This window comes from Ostrinia nubilalis, chromosome 18, assembly GCF_963855985.1.
Source record: "Ostrinia nubilalis chromosome 18, ilOstNubi1.1, whole genome shotgun sequence".
Taxonomy (NCBI): Eukaryota; Metazoa; Arthropoda; class Insecta; order Lepidoptera; family Crambidae; genus Ostrinia; species Ostrinia nubilalis.
In genome coordinates this window covers 14,452,163-14,471,554 of record NC_087105.1, presented here as the reverse complement: position 1 = coordinate 14,471,554, position 19,392 = coordinate 14,452,163, and the positions used below count along the sequence as shown (strand labels likewise).

Genomic DNA, 19,392 nt, shown 5'->3' with positions numbered 1-19,392 from the left:
TTGTCCCTAGATTTCGCCCTTAAAGTTTGATCACTACATGCCCGGACACACTGTATACGTGAGATAAATGAAAAGAAATTGGAAATGTACAAGTAAATTAGGCTTATAATGTTTGTGTTACGAGCGCTTGTCTGATGGACGGATGGGTTAATAATGCTGTAAGGAATGTAAACGCAGACTTGGAGGATAGATGGAAGGTAATATCCAGCAGTGCAAACCTATAAAAAATCTACATTAATAAAATCTACTAGTTAATACATAACTCCGTTACTTACCTTTAGCATTTAGGCCATTTAGACATTTAGTTGTCTTTTTCTTCCAAATAAAAACGCTGGACTGAGTGAGAGAGTGACTATTATTCATACCATCTCAGCTGTACGAAATAGGTCACGAACATTCGTGGTAAGGGCATAAATAGTTATCGGGATGAATTAATGCCATCAAATCGCATAGATCATCATAATAGTAACTCAAATAATCAAGGAATATTTCATGATCAAAAGTTGTCTATCAAAGAATTTCATATGGCATTAATTTAGCTTTTTCTATCGTTTAAAGTACAAAAAAGTTTTAAATATATAAAATATTAAGATCTTCAAAGACCAGCAGAAATCACAAACCATGCAAAACACCCGTAGCCTCTTCAGTTAAAATCGCAAACAAGGCGGCGCAGACGTCGACTTTGTGATGCAAATCAGAACTCTTTGCTGTACAGTCATTGAAATCTAAACCTTATGACAGTGAAATAAGCGTAGGTTGTACTTTTTTGTGCTAGGAACTGCAGGACTATTCTAAAACGCTTTATACGTAGTATCGGGTTTGTCTGTCACTGTCGCTCATGCTAAATCTCGCTTTGAGTAAGAGGGATGCATTGGAAACTTCGGTTAACGTTTTCCAGAGTAACCCCGCTGTACCAGCCTGAATGCTGGAAAAGACAGTGCGACGGACGCGGGCTGAATGCTCATCCTGCTTAATGGCTGCTAGGCTTTCCCCACGGCTTTGCCTCTCCAAAAAACGGTCACGGATTTCTTACAAAACTTTGCGCGCAAAAAGCAAATCTAGTATTAAAATCATCAAACTTCTAATGCTCGTAACTCAGTTTAGACTGAGTTTAGAGGTATACATGTGGGATTGTGAGATTATTCTATTGAAAATAATGGTTATTCATAGTTCTTCATTTTATTAAAATCGTCTTACAAAATCGTACATCTTTTCACAGACAGCTAACGTCATCTCCCACCAAATCTGACATCTCACTATAAACTTAATTAAAAATAAAAACTAAACCAAACTCCTTATTCCCACACGGCCTTCCTGATTATTCATCTGTCCCAGATGAAATACCTTCATCTTCGGTAGCGATCCACGTCTTCATAACATCAGGGCCTTCTGTATTTCCAATTCTCAAATCACCTTTCTCGTAATATGTTGTAGCTTTCTTTCTTTTCTTGTTATAAACTCTAACACTTCCATCTTGAATTGTCTTTACAGTTTCTCGTGCCTTTTCTCTTAACTCTGGTCTTGTCTCATCCATCCTCTCTATGTTTTCCTCTTCTATCATCTTAACAAGTTCATCATCTCCTTTATCAATCCGGTTAAACAGTCCTTCTTTCCCTCCCTTATGATTCTCTCTTATAATTTCGTTATGCATCTTCTCCGGTACTACAAATAATCCATCTTCATTTCTCTTTTTGGGCAACATGTCATTCTGGTAGGATTCTTTCAGCATCGGAATATGTTCATCTTCATCTTGTGTCTTCAGTCGTGCAGTCGTTTCGGTAAGTACTAAACAGCTTAGAACGTCGTCGTGTTTCATTCCAGGTCGGTGTTCAATCTGACAGTCGTTACTCGTCTTTATTTCATCTGTAGGTTTGCAGTCTTCCAACATTGTCTTAATTTCAGTCGTGTATCTAGAGTCGTCTATGTCGTATACTACAACTGTATTATCATCTTTTTCCACTGCTTCAATCTTAATCTGCTTCGTTACATCATCTTTTCCTGCTTTCACAATACTCAAGGTCTTCTTCGATTCATTATTAGGACAATCATCACTTTTGTGTCCAAAGTCATTGCATCTAAAGCATTTCATTCCATTTTCACATGCAGAAGATTGATGATCGAAAGCTCCGCAGTTATAACATCTTCCCTTCAGATTCACATCATTTCCCAATCTCCGATTACCTTGACTTCCTTGGTAATTTGACGTCGAAGGTGTGGGTTTCGCTAACTTCTTCATAAACTCGCTGTATATCTCTAGTTTCTTCCTGAACTCCTTAATATTCGCGGCGCCATAAAGTATAACTTTATTCGTCTCAACGTCTCTAATTCCGTCTATAACGTACTCCATCAGGGCAGCATCTTCAACTTTCCCATGCAAAGCTATCTCTTTCATCGTCAAAAAGTACTGTTGGTAAGTTTCATCACTCTTCATCTTCCGTTCAACTAGCCTCTTGTGGATCGTCGCGCTATTTAGTTTGGGTGCGAATTCTTCCTTGAGCGCTTCCTTCAAATTAGTATAGTCTTTAACTCTACCAATAGACCTCAAAAATAACTTAGCAGTTCCTCCCAGCAGTCTCTTCGCATAAACTAACTTCTCCACATTAGTCCACTTCATCAAATCAGCAACGTCTTCAAATTCTTCTATAAATTCCGTTACAGGATAGGTATCATCGCCAGTAAAAACATTCATTGACTTCTCTAAGTCTCGGAACGATATCTGAACCCCAACATCTTCATGGCACTCTTGGTATTCTTCATCTTCGCTCGGCTCCTGACCTTTCTTCTTCAGCGGCATCTTTGGTAAAATATCTTTCGTCTTTTTCGTCTTCGTCGTAAGTCGTCGTCGTAAGTAAGATACTTTACTCGAATACATCATAAGTAATCACCGTCGTAACAAGTTACATCTTCATCATCTTTCGTCGTATTTTACGTCTTAAATCTTCGTCTTCCGTCGTCTTGAACCACTAATTTCCAATGATGAGCTTGACCCCCATGATCAATCCTCTCATTCCTTCCAATCCCGCTAATCCCTGCTCTATCCCGGACGAGCCCCCAAAAAAGTTGTGGGATTGTGAGATTATTCTATTGAAAATAATGGTTATTCATAGTTCTTCATTTTATTAAAATCGTCTTACAAAATCGTACATCTTTTCACAGACAGCTAACGTCATCTCCCACCAAATCTGACATCTCACTATAAACTTAATTAAAAATAAAAACTAAACCAAACTCCTTATTCCCACATACATGTCATAGTAAGTTTGGTTTATTACACTATTTTGTAATCAAAAGTTTGGTCGATGGCCGCGCGAAAAAAAAAAGACGCCAATTTCCGGCATTGTCTTTTGTCAGATGTCAAATGACAAGTGGTTAAATATCAGAAAAAACAGTTTTTCGAACAATGGTTAGCTTGACTTTTAGTACATTTTTTAACTGTTTGTTAATATTTAACTATTAGTAGCAAAATTTAACAATTACTTATTTTAACTATGAATCAAAAAACTGGGCGTTAGTTACACTATAACCCAACAGTTAAATATTCAGAACCTGAATATTGAACTATTTTCACTGTTAAGTTTTTGCTGGGATTATTAATATTAGATACGCTATTATTTTTCGAATTGAAACAAATGATGATTCGCTTAGTAGTACTAATACTGACTGAAAGGCAGGCTAGATGACAAAATTTCAATTATTTGTCCGTCAGACAGATAATTATAAAATATTAGACTCATATTTTTTATTTTCTTTCATAATTAAATAATAACAGTGCTACATCGAGTTGAAATGGCGCGGTACGTCACGCCGGACGGACGACGGCGGACTAAATAGAATTTCGATTTCATTACCCTAATACCTACCTACATAGGTCTACTCTTTAAGGATACGATTGCGCGACTTATTTTAAAACAACGACATCCATTTTACAGGTGTTAGGTAAATGGGTATATGAGCCAACATTAGCCCATGTTAACATGGCATATAAATGGTATGGTGAAGTCAGAAAGATAGCACCATTTTTTTTTAAATTTTCATACAAAATAAATTTTATAAAATCCGATTTGTATAAAAATTAAAATAATTAACTCCCTAACACCCTGTATAAATATTAAAAAATACTATGCAGTCTGAATCTTTTTTTAGATTCCGTTTTTCTTTGATCCCATAAAATTAAAAGCGAAGTAATACAAGTTTAAGGGAAAATAGAATACGTTTTGGTACTTTAAATTCCGGGAATCATTCCGGGGGAGTTTGAATATTTTATGCAAAAAATTGAGGTGAAGCGATTTTTAAATATGAAAAAGGGAGATTGGTATCGATAGACAATTACCCCAGCCGTTTAGGTTTCATGAAAAATTTAAATGTCTCCGAATTTTTATGCGACAGAATTTGATTTTTATGGCTGTTTAATTATTCACTTTTTTATTTTCGAGGCATTGGTGACAAGGCGAAGATTTAATATTATTTATTAGCAGATTTTGCCGGTCGCTGTTCGATATACCACCTAGAGAGTTGCGGGTTTGAATCTCACTGAGTGCGAATATTAGTATGATGAATTCTTTTTCTATATCCAACATTATTAGGTATCAAAAATATTGACACACTCCTTAATACGGACAAAAGCATAATATTATAAAGCTTATTGAAGCAATATAATTTTAAGTTGTTATTGACCTTTTAGTTTCTTGGTCTGTGTTATTTACACTATTTAACTAGTGAAAGTATATTAATGTATGAGAGAAGACAAAAATACATAATTTATTATTTTTTTTAATATTATTTCCCGGAAACATACAGTAATTAGCATAAATTAAGTTAGTTTAAATGGCATAAATTAACATAAATTTAGTACAAACATTAATATGCTATCTGTGTATTAGGCCATTTCGTTCTATTACAATAAATCCTTTGAAAGGAAGTTTCCTCGTTAAGTGGCCACTCTGAATTCGCTAAAACTAGCATTATTTGTAACCCTTTGTACAAAACATGTACTTTGTGTTTCCTATTGTTTAGTTCGTAATTAAGCAACACGTAATAACTCAGTTTTAAACTCAGTTCTGTTCGCGCATATTTTAGGATTTTGCGTCGTTTAAAGTGATGTTCGCATTTCGATATCGATAGTGAGTTTAGAATCAGTTACTAACACAAAATGCGTATCGATATGATCAACCATTTTGTTTCTTTGTAAAATAATGGCCGTCATCTATGATTAGTAAGTAATTAGCAGACAAAACACTGTTATTGAAGCTTATTTAGATGGATTTCTTTACGGCATACCATTCGCACAAAACTGACACGTAACAGAAATATAAAATTTAAGTCATTAATAGAGATAATTTTGAAGAGAGGATTTCTTTAGTAAGTTGACCACAATGACCACATTGAATTACTTTCAAAATACACATAGAAAACTTACTCTGTCCGTCTGCTTCTTTTCACGCTAAAACACTGTCATTACCTTAAGCTTTCATTACTTTTAAGATGACCATTGCAAAAAACTATCGATATTTAAAAAATCGACTATCACCAAAAAAAAAATACTGTCCCATCACTATTCTAGTTTCGTGTTGCCGCGATGGTCCAACGAGTGTTTGATGTCGTTCGTCGACGTTTCGCCGCCGGTTTGAGTCCGGTAATGTTTGTTTAGCTGTTCACGGCGACGTTTGTGTTTTACGTTATTTTCTGCACTGTTTTTAATGAAGATTTGTTGGCCCGTTTTGTAGTGGTTAAATAAATTGCGGGAAACGGGCATGATTTATTTTAACATTTGAAATATTTTGTGTGCCATATGAACAAATGTTTAGTTTATATTCTATTTGTAGTAAATACTTAAAGCATAACGTAATGACGTGTTTAATGAAACCATTTGAATAGTCATTGGTTTTAATTTAACAATACGTGATAGCACACTCGTAAAAGTGTCTATTTTTTCTTTACATCGTAAAACTCAGGTCATATTCATTGACAAGAGCAGGCAGCGACTAAAAATCCCTAGTTCTTTTCATAAAAGTGTCAAATCCAAATAAACAATATGACCTAATCACGAACCAATTGTCCAAAATAAATAAACAATCCTAAAGTTCACTTTCCCCGTTTGTGTGGCTGTCACTCAAAACTATCGCAGATACAGAACATTTCCCAGTTTTCACCAAACGCTATTCTGAAAACAATACTTATCCCAAATGGGAAGTATATTACGTAACTTATATAAGACCACGGTCCGTTGCGGAGGTATGCATACAATATTTCCCAAAGGAAGGACCGCGTGGCCACTTAAACTTGACCTTCCCATCCCCCCTCTTTAAATACCCAGTCTCACAATAAGGGGGAGGTTGGAAGGAGCTGGAGCTCTAATAAAGTGGTTGTATCTATTATAATCATACGGCATGAACTTCAGAAGATGATAGGAAGGAAAATTTTATGAGGACTTTAGTTTTTTTCGCGCTCCATTTTGATGGATGGCTCACGGTTGTTATTAATGGTGGGTGAATTTGGGGAAATATCTTCTATTATTGAGTTAATGCTACATTTTGACCTCTGTACTTAGATAAGGGAAAACATTTGGTTCTATTTAAGAAATCCTGCTGCTTACTTACCTGATAACCTGAAAAAGAAACATTGAGAGCCTTGTAAAACACGAGTGGATTATGAATTTGATAGAGAGTTGTGCCCTTAGTTGCTATAAACCTTACGATAGAGTCGTCCACCCAGTAGGTGGACCGACGACATCATAAAGGTAGCAGGAAGGTGCTGAACGCATTCCGCTACCAACCGGGTAACATGGAAAGCATTAGGGGAGGCCTATATTGAGCAGTGGACGTCCTATGGCTGAGATGATGCTGATGATACGATAGAGAAAGAAACGTATTAGAAGTAGACCTTTGCCAAACCTATTTTTTGAGATCATTTAGGTTTTAAAACGTCAGTCAAAGAAGTAGACCCCTCAACTTTAAACCATTTATTTAGAGCGCACATAATTGATATCAGTGCTTCAAAAAACAAACCGTTAAAACAGGAAGGTATCCTTGCTTTGTGAAAAATCACGGGAGGGCGAGAAAAAGGTTAATATCCGCAGTTAGCGCGCCACCCGCTGCGGCAAATTGACTTATATCCGATTCGCGCTTACACACGCTTAGAGCTGGGAGGACGCGCATTGAGAAGAGGCTTCTAAAATGACTGACGATTTTTATTTGCATTCGTGTACCTATTTGGGTAGGGTTTGATAAAAAATAAAACTGTATTTACGCTCATTTTGAAGCATGTCACAATTTTTCACGTATTACGGCGTGACGTCACAGAAAAATATCTTAAGGAGTCTACACACCAAGCCCGCCGACAACCCGGCGGCTTGAAGGCTTTATTTCAAAAGAAACATGTGTCGACGACTTGTAATTTCCATGACTTATAAAAACTCATGTCAAAAGACGGCGGTTTGATGTGTAGACTGTATTAAGGAGCTATAAGTGAACATTCAATATAATGGACTTAGATGCGTCTTATTTCGAATCAACAAAAAGTTCCATATTAATGAAATATGTGAAATGCTTTTTACTGCAGGAAAGTAATACAACTTTGTAGACTACACTAGTAATTTAATCCAGTAGAGTAGCAGTTGGGAGTCAACACTAAAATACCAGCAGACATAACCCTTTCCTCGTAATCCAGTAAAAATAAACATAAGGTGCTACCCCGTGAAAAAGGTCGCAACTTCATAGCTTTATTCGCTCGTCTCTTACCTGCCCGAGATTTTATTTCACACCAAAACGCGAGTATCACTGAGCTACAGGAATGTCCTGCATTTTTCGGCTGCTTGTAACGTCCCCTGCCATTCGGGACGATTACCGCCAGTTTTGAGCCATCCCTGTCCATTCCATGGTCTATATGCAAATGTCGCCCGGATTGAGCCACGCTCGAAATTGCGAGGGTTAAAAATGGCCACTATAGCCCTTGGCTTGTAATTAAAACGGGATTGGAAGGGTTGAGATTTTTCGATTATTATAACGTAGTTAGGTTCGTGAATTTAATGAAATTTTAAAGCAATTAAGTTTAGTCTAAATTAAACGTTTTTGTTTTCGCAGGTACTGTACCTCTAGTACGAAAAACTTTCGAGTTCGTTTCGTTTGCGTATTCAAAGTGCCATCGAAAAATTTTGTATGAAAAATTAAACAGCGCCCCCTATAGGTCATAAAAAGAAAAAAACACCTAACTTTCGATTTTCTTTCGTATCGAGTTCAAATACTAGGCGTGACGAAAGATGGATTTTGTATGAAATAACGTAGTACGAACCTAATTTTGACAATCAACGGTCGTTTCGTTGTCGTTGAAATCATCGAATGTTGTGTCACTGTCAATTTTGTTCAAAGTCAAAGTCAAAGTCAAAATTTCTTTATTTGTTTAGACTAATAAATAGCTCTTACAAATCGTCATATGCTCTTAAGGAGCCTCTACATGTCTCATAATCTTTTTACCCTACCAGCGCTTCGAGACCAACATTTGGCAAGTGGGGCATTCCACGCGAAGCGGGCAGGTAAAAAAAGTCGATGTTTCCGATTTCAGTAATATTTGAGTATGTTCTACTTATACATATTATTGATACGTGTACCAAATATTTTTGTAATATAATGACTAGTTTAAGAGTTATGGGTCTTCGAAGTTTTCGACAACCGGTTGGCATGCAGTACTTCAAAGCCGATTATGGAGTCATAAAATTATATATTAAAATAATTAAACCACGGGATTTATTATTTCATTTACCGTGCTTTTTAACTGTATTTTTGGAAACGAAATAAAAATTATTTTTTCCTAAAAAAAATGCAAATTATTTTTTTTTCCTTGATTTTCACAAAGTTTGACCCTTTCGATTTTTTTAATTTTTATTATTTAAATAGCTAATATTGTGTAGAACATTCATGCCAACTTTCAAAGTGGGCGTGGAAGTGGATTCGGAGCTAGACTGAAAATACTGCCGAAGGGTGGCGTCCAGCGCCGCGCCGTCGCGCTACCGCGCCTGAAGCCCGCCGCCTGTGCGCGTTTAGTGAAACTGACAAGCAAATAAAATCACTTTTGACGGAATGTTTTTTAGATTTTTAATAACACAATACATTTTTAGTACCTATTAAATACTAAAAAAATACGTTATGGCCAGGCTTGTTCTTACTTGGACACTGAAAGGATCGCTCCGAACTCCGAAAATCGGTCAAATGAACTAGTTCGGTCTTCTAGTACTATTAACTAGCACATTTTAGTACACTGATTCTATTAGGTAGATCGAACGAAAAAAGTCTTTATTCATATGCATTTATGGTCCAATATCGAAAAATACTCGCTACACACTCACAGAGCCGAATCCATCTCGCTCGCGCGCGGTTGTCACCAATTTCACGTCTCCTTCACACCTATTCATTAGTGATCGGCTGTACTAAAGTGAACTAAAAGACTGATTTTAACGACCAAGACGGAATAGTTCGTTCTCGTTCACTTAATTAAAGGAATTGCTTCCTATTAGTACATAGTACATGTACTACACAAGCCTAGTTATGGCGTATCCGCACATGCCGGGCAGCACGGCCGGTTCGGTTCGGTTCTGGGTGTTAGTCCTGACCTAAATTAACTGGTGGATCTATTAATCCGGTCCACAATATATTCTAATTACCAATAATTTACGACTTTTCAAAAGACTAGATAGAATTAAAGGTCTAGTATTCATTATATCTAAAAAATATTATGAGCCACTTAATTTCATAGGAATAGGATGAAAGCACTGACGACCGTCTGCCTCCCACATAATCGCCTTTTGTAACTCGACGAAAGGTATAAAAATAACAGCTCATTCTATTTTTGTTAGGAAATATTCACAGTTACGAGTAATGTAATTTATTTTTCACGATACCGAAAAACGCAACTTTATTTACTACTACTACTTTATTTTATAACGTATTTTAGTATTTAATAGGTACTAAAAATGTATTGGTGTTATTAAAAATCTAAAAAACATTCCGTCAAAAGTGATTTTATTTGCTTGTCAGTTTCACTAAACGCGCACAGGCGGCGGGCTTCAGGCGCGGTAGCGCGACGGCGCGGCGCTGGACGCCACCCTTCGGCAGTATTTTCAGTCTAGCTCCGAATCCACTTCCACGCCCACTTTGAAAGTTGGCATGAATGTTCTACACAATATTAGCTATTTAAATAATAAAAATTAAAAAAATCGAAAGGGTCGAACTTTGTGAAAATCAAGGAAAAAAAAATAATTTGCATTTTTTTTAGGAAAAAATAATTTTTATTTCGTTTCCAAAAATACAGTTAAAAAGCACGGTAAATGAAATAATAAATCCCGTGGTTTAATTATTTTAATATATAATTTTATGACTCCATAATCGGCTTTGAAGTACTGCATGCCAACCGGTTGTCGAAAACTTCGAAGACCCATAACTCTTAAACTAGTCATTATATTACAAAAATGTTTGGTACACGTATCAATAATATGTATAAGTAGAACATACTCAAATATTACTGAAATCGGAAACATCGACTTTTTTTACCTGTCCGCTTGGCGTGGAATGCTCCAAGTGCTGAGAAGAAGCGCCGCAACAAACTCAGTCACCACTGTCTGCCGGTTAATATAAATAAATAGAAATAGTAGTAGTAGGTACATTCGATTCAGGAGCAGTTCACTGAATTTACCATGCATTCTTGTATGGTGTATCATAAGAATGGGTATACAAGATTGCGTGGTATATTAAACAAGGTAGTGACGTGCTAATATCTAGACTTACATATTAAGGTACTAGTAGAAATGACTCGCATACATAAATTTGAATAACTTGGATTGACCAGTCCCCGAAAGCAGCGCCTGTTCACAGACATGACGAGTGAACCAGCCATCGCTTCACTCGACCATATTAGAGGGAATGTAACGACCCGCCTCACTACGCCACCACCCCAGAGACATTTTAGTGAGAATGACAATGCCAAGTTATCTCTTAAAAAAAAACTAATAATAAAGCTAAGTAACAGTCCAGATTGAGAAGCATGACACTATAACATTTGAGAAATTATTATTAGTTTATACAATATTACTTTTCATTTTAATTCTTTTTAGTGCGAGCATGAGAGGACCATAATCCTACTCCCAGGATGACTTATCATTAAGAAAATCTCGAGTTGTATAATAGGCTTTTTTAAGCATGTGATCTTTAACTATACCTTTAAATTTATTATACGGTAGCTCTTTATATTTATCAGGGACTTTGTTATAAAAATGGATACCTTGTCCCATAAAAGTGGCAAACACTTTATTAAGTCTAAAAGCGGGTATAGCCAATTTATTTTTATTTCTAGTGTTAATTTGGTGAATATCACTTTTCTTTTTGAATTCGTTAATATTTTGTTGAATAAATAGAATACAGTTTAAGAGGTATTGTGAAGCAGCCGTGAGAATGCCAATTTCTTTAAACAATTCTCTAAGGGACGCTCTTGCTTTCATTTTATACAAGTATCTTATCGCACGTTTTTGCAAAATAAATATTGTTTCAAAATCTGCAGCTTTGCCCCATAGCATGATTCCATATGACATTAGGCTATGAAAGTAGCTAAAGTAGACTAAGCGAGCTGTTGAAACATCGGTTAATGACCGTATCCTTTTTATTGCAAAAGCCGCTGAGCTGAGCTTTCCCGCCAGAGTTTCTATATGGGGGCCCCACTGGAGTTTTGAATCCAGGGTAATTCCCAGAAATACAGTAGAGTCTACCAGATCGATTGCATTATTATTAAGTTCTATTTGGGTACTAACTGTTTTTACGTTAGGCAAAGAGAATTTTATACATTTTGTTTTCTTTGCATTGAGTTGTAAATTATTTGTAGTGAACCAACTTAAAACTCTTGTTAGTGCATTATTTACATCGTCAAAGTTATTTTTACTTCTATCAATATTAAAAATCAAAGATGTGTCATCAGCAAATAACACGATTTCGCAAGAGTCCTTAACAAAATATGGTAGATCATTAATGTATATAAGAAACAAGAATGGACCCAGAATGGACCCCTGCGGAACTCCCATTTTCACAGGTGACCCAGAAGACAAAACACCATTTATGTCAACTTTTTGAACTCTAAAGTTTAAATAGGATTGTATTAAATCCAAAGCAGAGTCCTTCACCCCATAATAGTGCAGTTTGCGAATTAGCGTTTGATGTTCTACGCAGTCAAAAGCTTTTGAGAGATCACAGAAGACCCCTAGTGCATTTTGAGAATTCTCCCAAGCCTCGAAGATATGTTTAAGTAGTGCAACCCCGGCATCGGTGGTGGAACGACCCTTGGTAAAACCAAATTGTTCACTATGAAATAGTTTATTAGAGCCAAAGTGAATCATAAGTTGCTCCTGTATGATTTTTTCAAAAATCTTGCTTAGAGCGGGCAAGATAGAAATGGGTCTATAATTGCCAGGGTCGGTTTTGCTACCAGACTTAAATAATGGCATTAGTCTACTATGTTTCATGAGGTCGGGGAAGATGCCCTTCTCTATGCAATTATTGAATATTATCGCTAACTGTGGGGAAATTATATCAATAATGTGTTTGACTATCTTGACAGAGATGCCCCAGATATCAGTTGTACTCTTTACATTTAAAAGATTAAAAGTTTTAGTGATATCTAATGGAGTAATATGTTTAAAAGAGAAGTGCGAGTCACAGGGTGTCACGAGGGTTTTCAATATTTCTTCAGCCTCGGAGGGAGATGACTTTAAGTTGGCAGTTGTTGCTGAAGCTATATTACCAAAAAATTTGTCAAAAGCTTCCGCTACATCTTTATCTGCAGATATCAAATTATCGTGAACTTTGAGAGAAAAGTCATTATCTCTTGGTTTTAGTTTACCAGTCTCTCGGTTGATAACATTCCAAGTTTCTTTTATTTTATTACTGGCGTTCCCTATCTTGTCCCGAATATAAAAAGACTTAGCCATGAAGCAAACTTTCTTAAAAATTTTTGAATACTTTTTTACATGCTCAAGAAAAGATACACTATTATTATACTTTTTCATGCCATAAAGTTCATATAACGTATTTCGACTTTTGTATATTCCCTTAGTAGCCCAGTCACTAAACTTACATTTGGTATTTGGTTTTAATGGCTTTACCGTAAAAACTTTGTCATGTTCGGTTTTAATACATTCGAAAAGGTTATTGTAAAGAGCATCTGGGTCTCCCTGCACATACGGGACTAAATGCAATTTATTTTCAAGATTAATTTTAAAACGTTCTAGACGACTAATGGTTACAGGTCTACATACGGCATTTTTATTACTTTTATTATTCAAATTATTACAAATAAATTCTACTTTAATACCACAGTGATCTGACGTAAGATTGTGTATGACAGCTTTATTGTCAGGGACACAGCTAGAGAAAATATTATCTAGACAAGTAGCTGTGGTTTCCGTAATTCTAGTTGGTTCCTTAAATTGACTAAACAAATTAAATGACTTAAAAAGGGAAAGTAGTCTTACAGAATATGATGATGAGCTATCTAGTAAATTGACGTTAAAATCTCCACAAACTAAGACCTTTTTGTTGCTGTTACAAGTTTTATTAAGAGCATCCTCAATAGCCGCTTCAAAAATACCAAAGTCCCCAGAAGGGGGTCTATACACACATACAATGATGTAACTCTCAAGCTCGACACAGGAAATTTCGACAACACGCTCAACTGATAGCCCTACTACATCTTTGCGTTCTTTATATCTGATATTATTATTCACAAATATTAAGGAGCCTCCGTGAATGGCCGACTTCCTAAAAAACGCGCTACTTAACTGATAATTATCTATATGAAAAGAGCTTTCATATTTCTTTAGCCAGTGTTCAGTAATACACATTACATTAATATCAAAACTTTTTAAGAATAGCTCTATTTCTAAGACTTTGCTGGCTGTTGTGAGAAGATTACGTTGATATAAATTTTACGTGTTTTTGAGGCTTAAATGTGGAGATTATGTGGTCGGCGAATTTATTTCCTTGTTTGGCATCATTTAGATTGTTTAGATGCTTTAAGTTAAGAGATTAGGAAGCATCCCAACAGTGAGTAAAAAAATATATTTTGTGGACATTTTTCCTAATGTTTGTTTATTTCATATCTAATAGGGCAACATAATAAGGAAAAACTTAAATCCTGATGTTGTGGTTGTTGCAGCGATACCGCCTCAAAGTCAATAAACCTGCATTTTAGTAGATTTTTATTTACATATTTATTTTTTTTATGCATAACAAGGCAGGTATTTGACCACAATCGCACATGATGTTAAGAGGGATGCAGTCTAGGATGGTACATATCTGCCCTGTAAGATACCTACTTATGTGACAAATTGCCGGAAAGATAGTCTTATGGCAACAAAAAGAGTGTCCTTGGAACACAAGGCAAGTACATAATTTATTCATACATTCTGTCTACTCTACATACCACATGATTTCTTTGTCATTTGATAGATAATAATTATTACAGGTTATATTATGTGCTATGCATTAAGATGCATCCAGTTCATACCAAGGCACTGATGGTATGAAGAAGCATTTGGAATTACTTAACCAATGCTCTCAATACCCCCAACATACTCGGAGAAGTAGGTAGGTACTCATGCCTACATAAGATTTATCCATGAACTATTTTATACAAATGTCATATGCATTCAGTTCTTAAGATCATACAGAACAAAACACAACAGGGTGATTCCATACCTTTGCTCGTAAGTGTTTTAGCCAGAAAGTTTTAGATCTTAATAAACTTATTTACCTAAACTAATAACTATAAAATTAATGTTATAGTATTCTACTCATCAACATTTATTAATCATTACAGGTACCTACCCTACCCAAACCTTACAAAGATCCAGCTCCGGCACAGAATAAGTAATAGGACTAAGGTTCCTAGGCACACTTAAGAAATACCATCAACACTTGCGGGCAAATAGACATTAATGGGATTAAAACAAAATATATGTGTGACAATTTATTTAATAAATACTTATAAAACATTAAACAATATTTTGAATTTCAATTAAAACATAGGTACCTAACAGTTTTAATTTTCTATTAATAGGTATGATACATGATTGGTAATCAATCAAAATTGTTATTCAAATTGCTGAGAGTTTCAATGGCTGGCTGCTCATGGTTTCATATATTATCATCTGGCTACTCGGGTTTCCTCTGTAAAAGAAAAAGTAATGTTAACTAAATACTAATTTAACTTGCCATCCTAACAATCAATATGAAAGGGCATAACATTTCAGTTTGTCTAGAGAATGCATAGGTAAGTACCTACTTAAATAATAAAGATTCAATTATTGCAATCAACATACCTTTGACTATTCTTTTCCTGTCTTGTTAGGTCCAAAAAAGTGAGGCTAAGAACTGCAAACCGCTGCACTTTGCCTTTGGACTTCCACTCGCCAAAAGCGAGATCTCGATGCTCTTGCAGGATTTTTGTTAATTTCTAGCTGTTAAATCTTCTCCTCCATTCCATAAAATCTAAAACAAGATAGAATTACAATATACATATTTAACTACATGATTTAACTAAAAAATCTTTTCACTTGCTAATTTAATTTACTTACCGATGTCTCATCATGTTAACATCGTTAAATGGTCTTTATTTACTTTAAAACATAGCTTTATATTCAAATTATTTTATTACGACTTCTAATAACATTCTAAGAGGTTAGAAAATACGTCAAAACAAGAAAAATCCCTGTCTTTTCAATGTCAGACGTGTGTGAGCGTGTGGCTGAGTGTGATTTTACAGTAGAAAAATAGAAGATAGATTTGTCCACGAAATTAATTTATTACAACAGTAGGAATACACAATGGATAGCTCTTTTTATTTTCTATGACACAAGTGACAATCAACAGAACATTGTTTCTATAGCAACTTAAATTTATTCATAACGCCGCTTTGCTTGCCAGCTACATTAACAAGATGAAAGATGTTCCGAAATTTGTTTACCCAACAATATAAATATTGATTGGTAATAAATAATAATGGTTTTAAATACTTACATATTAAACAAACAATAACACAAAAACGTATAAACAATTAATGAGGCGTTATGAGCATTATTCATCTTTGTAACTTATTTTTTTAAATTTAATAACAACATCTTAAAATAACGCAGCATGTTTCGGACGGAACACACCATTCCATGTTAAATAAAAAAAAAACTTGTAAAATACTCTATGACTCGTCGAAAGAAGCTTCTTGGCCTTGCGTGCCGACGAAAGAAATTAGAAAGTTAAGCTAACGAGTACGATCCTTAATAAAACAAGAATGAACGTTTCGAGTTCGAACTCGAAACGTACAAAAATTCGTCCTCGTCTTGAACTCGAAAGTTTTTCGTACTAGAGGTACTGATAGCAGTGTAGCGGGTTCCGGTAAGTGATTTGTTTTTTCGCTGATTTGATTATTTTATTATCTTTGAAAATGACAGTGAGGAGAAAGTGGCTTCTAGAACGCAACCAATTTTTTTATGTCTCAAAATATTAAGTCACATAAAGCATTTTTTAATGTTCTTCAGTAGGACTTGAATTAACTACGACCTTTTTTGCCGGATCAATGTTGGAAGTTTTACTAAAACTTTGGTAAAATAATACTTTCTGCTCAATTCTGGAGAATAAGTGAAAAACACCCGCCCCGTCGAACTAAATGAAGAGTGGTTAAATTAGCTGTTTTATTCGCTAGAATTTTCTAAATTATTTCCCTTGCAGCATTTGGCAGCGTAAAATAATTTCTTCAGCGTAAACATAATGTGTTTCCCCGTCTACTATAAAGCATTTTCCCCGACGAAGACGGAAAATGGGGTTTTTAATACGGCCATGCGGAAGGATACGGTAGTTCTTGCCAATATTTCAGCTTTATTTAGTTTCCTTGGTAATACGACGGGGTATTTTGCTGTTTATTTTCTTTTTGAAAACAGTTTTATTTTTGCCAAGTTTTTACTGGCCGCTTAGGTATTATACTTGTATGAATTGGGTATCAACATTCGTGTAGAGTGCACGTGAGATTAAAATAAAGATAAAGTGGATATGTGGGAAAGAAAGCGAGTTAGTGCACTACGCAAATATGGAGGAATTGGGTTTTCTGACAAAAAAGCACTTTTATCACTAACAAAATGTAATTGCCGGTCTCTGTCTCTTGACTTTGTCGCGACGCGAGCCACCTTGACGAAATGCGGTTGAACCGAGACTTTTTTGAGCTTTTCAAGTTTTAGCTGTTTTAATTTTTCCAACATTTTCAATATTTTTCTATCCAATTTGTGCAATATTTATTCTTAAAACTCCATCCAACCTGACCTGCCCCACATTAGAGCGCGATTGATCCGGGCCTCGTTAGTGCATTGTCCGCGCACTCATTAGCGCGACCTTATACCGTTGCCGCCGGACCCCGCTAACGAAGCGCGTGTGAATCGACACTTTTGACTTTTTTCAGCCTTCAAATGAGTTCTTTATAATTGTTTTAAGTTTTAATATAGGTACCTAGTTTCGTTTGAATTGCAACCATTGCATAATTTAAACAGTGCGCTCAACGGTGGATATTGCTTGATATATCATTTTCTATAAGGAAAACGACACACCGTGAGTTTCTCCAGTGTGCCTAGTGCCTACTATGCTACTCCAATGGAGTATTTGAAATATTACATTGTGTTATTTTGATATAGGGAGGATAATAAGAAATAGTAGTGTGTCTCACGCCACTTGCTCCAAATGACAAATTCATCTAAAGACTAAGGCTGGATTGCACCACCATCATGCACTAAACGACAAAAGTCTGTCTATCTCCATACAACCAAAAAACACCCATTAACGTTATAGTTACTGTTAAAGTAAGGTGACGCTACTCAGTCTAAATACCTATTATTGGCGGATTTGTACTTAACTTTACTTCTGAGTAAAGTCACAAAAAACGTCTATCCTTATAACAAGGTGATACATACGCAAAACATAATCCTAAATACCCAATAATGTTTCGGATAACGTCGAATTCAAATAAAATCTAACATATCAACTAAAACCGATATTTGAAATGCGAGTGTAGTTCCAATTATTGAAGCCGACCCCGTATCTTCACAAAGAGCTTTACGAGTAGAATGTTTAAGAAAACATTTCCAATTTCCCGACCGGTTTCGGTACGCCACTATAAATATATTCAGTAAGGTATAAAGTATAAGGTAAAGAGTTCGGGAACTTTATAAAAGGGTCTCGCGAACGCACACAATCACAGAGGTTGCAATAAAGCTCTATATTGTGCACTATATTGCTTGCATTTAATGCTCAACCAGCTTGCAATATCGAATGCTATTCTATAATGATAACTGAATCAATTTCCAAAAGCGAATGGCTAAAAAAGCTATAATTTTCCCTTGATTTGTTTTGTTGATTTTCCAAGCATTTCATTTGCCATATGGGTTTTATTATTCCTTAAAATTCTATGAATTTGGTAACAGATTGTCTACCTACCTGATTCCGAATACTTCTCTAACATCGCGTGGGTACCTAATACGAGTATTTCTGAATGTCCATTATTAACAACATTATGGTCTGCTAGTTTGCCTCCTGTCCTAAAATAAAATGTTATGACGAAGTCTTGCATCAAACGAGCCTTCTGCATCTGTATACTTTACGAATACACTATGAAAAAATAAAATAAATTTCTTTCATTTCGCCGCTCCCCTCTTGTGAGGAAACAGTGGTATTTAATGGAGCGAGAGGATAGTACTCTACTTATTTTTATTCCGATACCTGTCTTAGATAGATAGGAGAAGAAAGTAGGTACGATAGGGCCCTCGTCGACTTAAGACATTTTGTCATAAGTCATACCCAAAAAGTACAAGTCTAGATCATTTTGAAATAAAGCCGCCGACACCAAGCCGGGCTGTCGACAGGCTTACGCCCGTATTCACAAACATTACTATGAGGTCTCACAGTGCGTGTGGACGCACAGGGTGACACACGAACCAATCACAGAGCTCTATTCAACGCTGTGCGTTCGATTTGCTGCTTCACTTAAGCCAGCATCGTTTGTGAATACGGGCGTTAGTGGGTAGAGTTCTGTACATTAACATTTAAATTTCAAAATGATAATTTAGACACCAATTAAGTAATTACACTTTTTTTTTAATTTGGCTAAAGAAGTAGATATACGATTATGTTGCCTCTTGTGTTGTAAGTTTTAACTTCACCATTGAAGTATAACAGTGATATCTCAAATGGATTGCTCTTTTAGTGAATCCAGTACCCCATCGAATGTTCCATTTGCATGCCGTTAGAACCCGGCTCAACAAGCTTGCTTAGAATGCTTTCAATGGTTCCGTGTAGTGTGAGCTTAGACTCGAGCGGAGTGGCATCGCAG

General features: G+C 35.7%; 2 long non-coding RNA genes across 2 annotated transcripts; one reads left to right on the top strand and one right to left on the bottom strand.

Moving 5' to 3' along the window:
- Positions 1 to 13,929: 13,929 nt before the first annotated feature.
- Positions 13,930 to 14,938, top strand: LOC135080787 (uncharacterized). Its single transcript, XR_010259081.1, has 3 exons — positions 13,930 to 14,072; positions 14,263 to 14,615; positions 14,848 to 14,938. It is a non-coding gene; the product is annotated as an uncharacterized LOC135080787 (long non-coding RNA).
- Positions 14,279 to 16,388, bottom strand: LOC135080786 (uncharacterized). The gene is made up of 3 exons (XR_010259080.1): positions 15,605 to 16,388; positions 15,350 to 15,518; positions 14,279 to 15,197 (listed from the first exon to the last, which is right to left on the bottom strand). It is a non-coding gene; the product is annotated as an uncharacterized LOC135080786 (long non-coding RNA).
- Between the last annotated feature and the right edge of the window lie 3,004 nt (positions 16,389 to 19,392).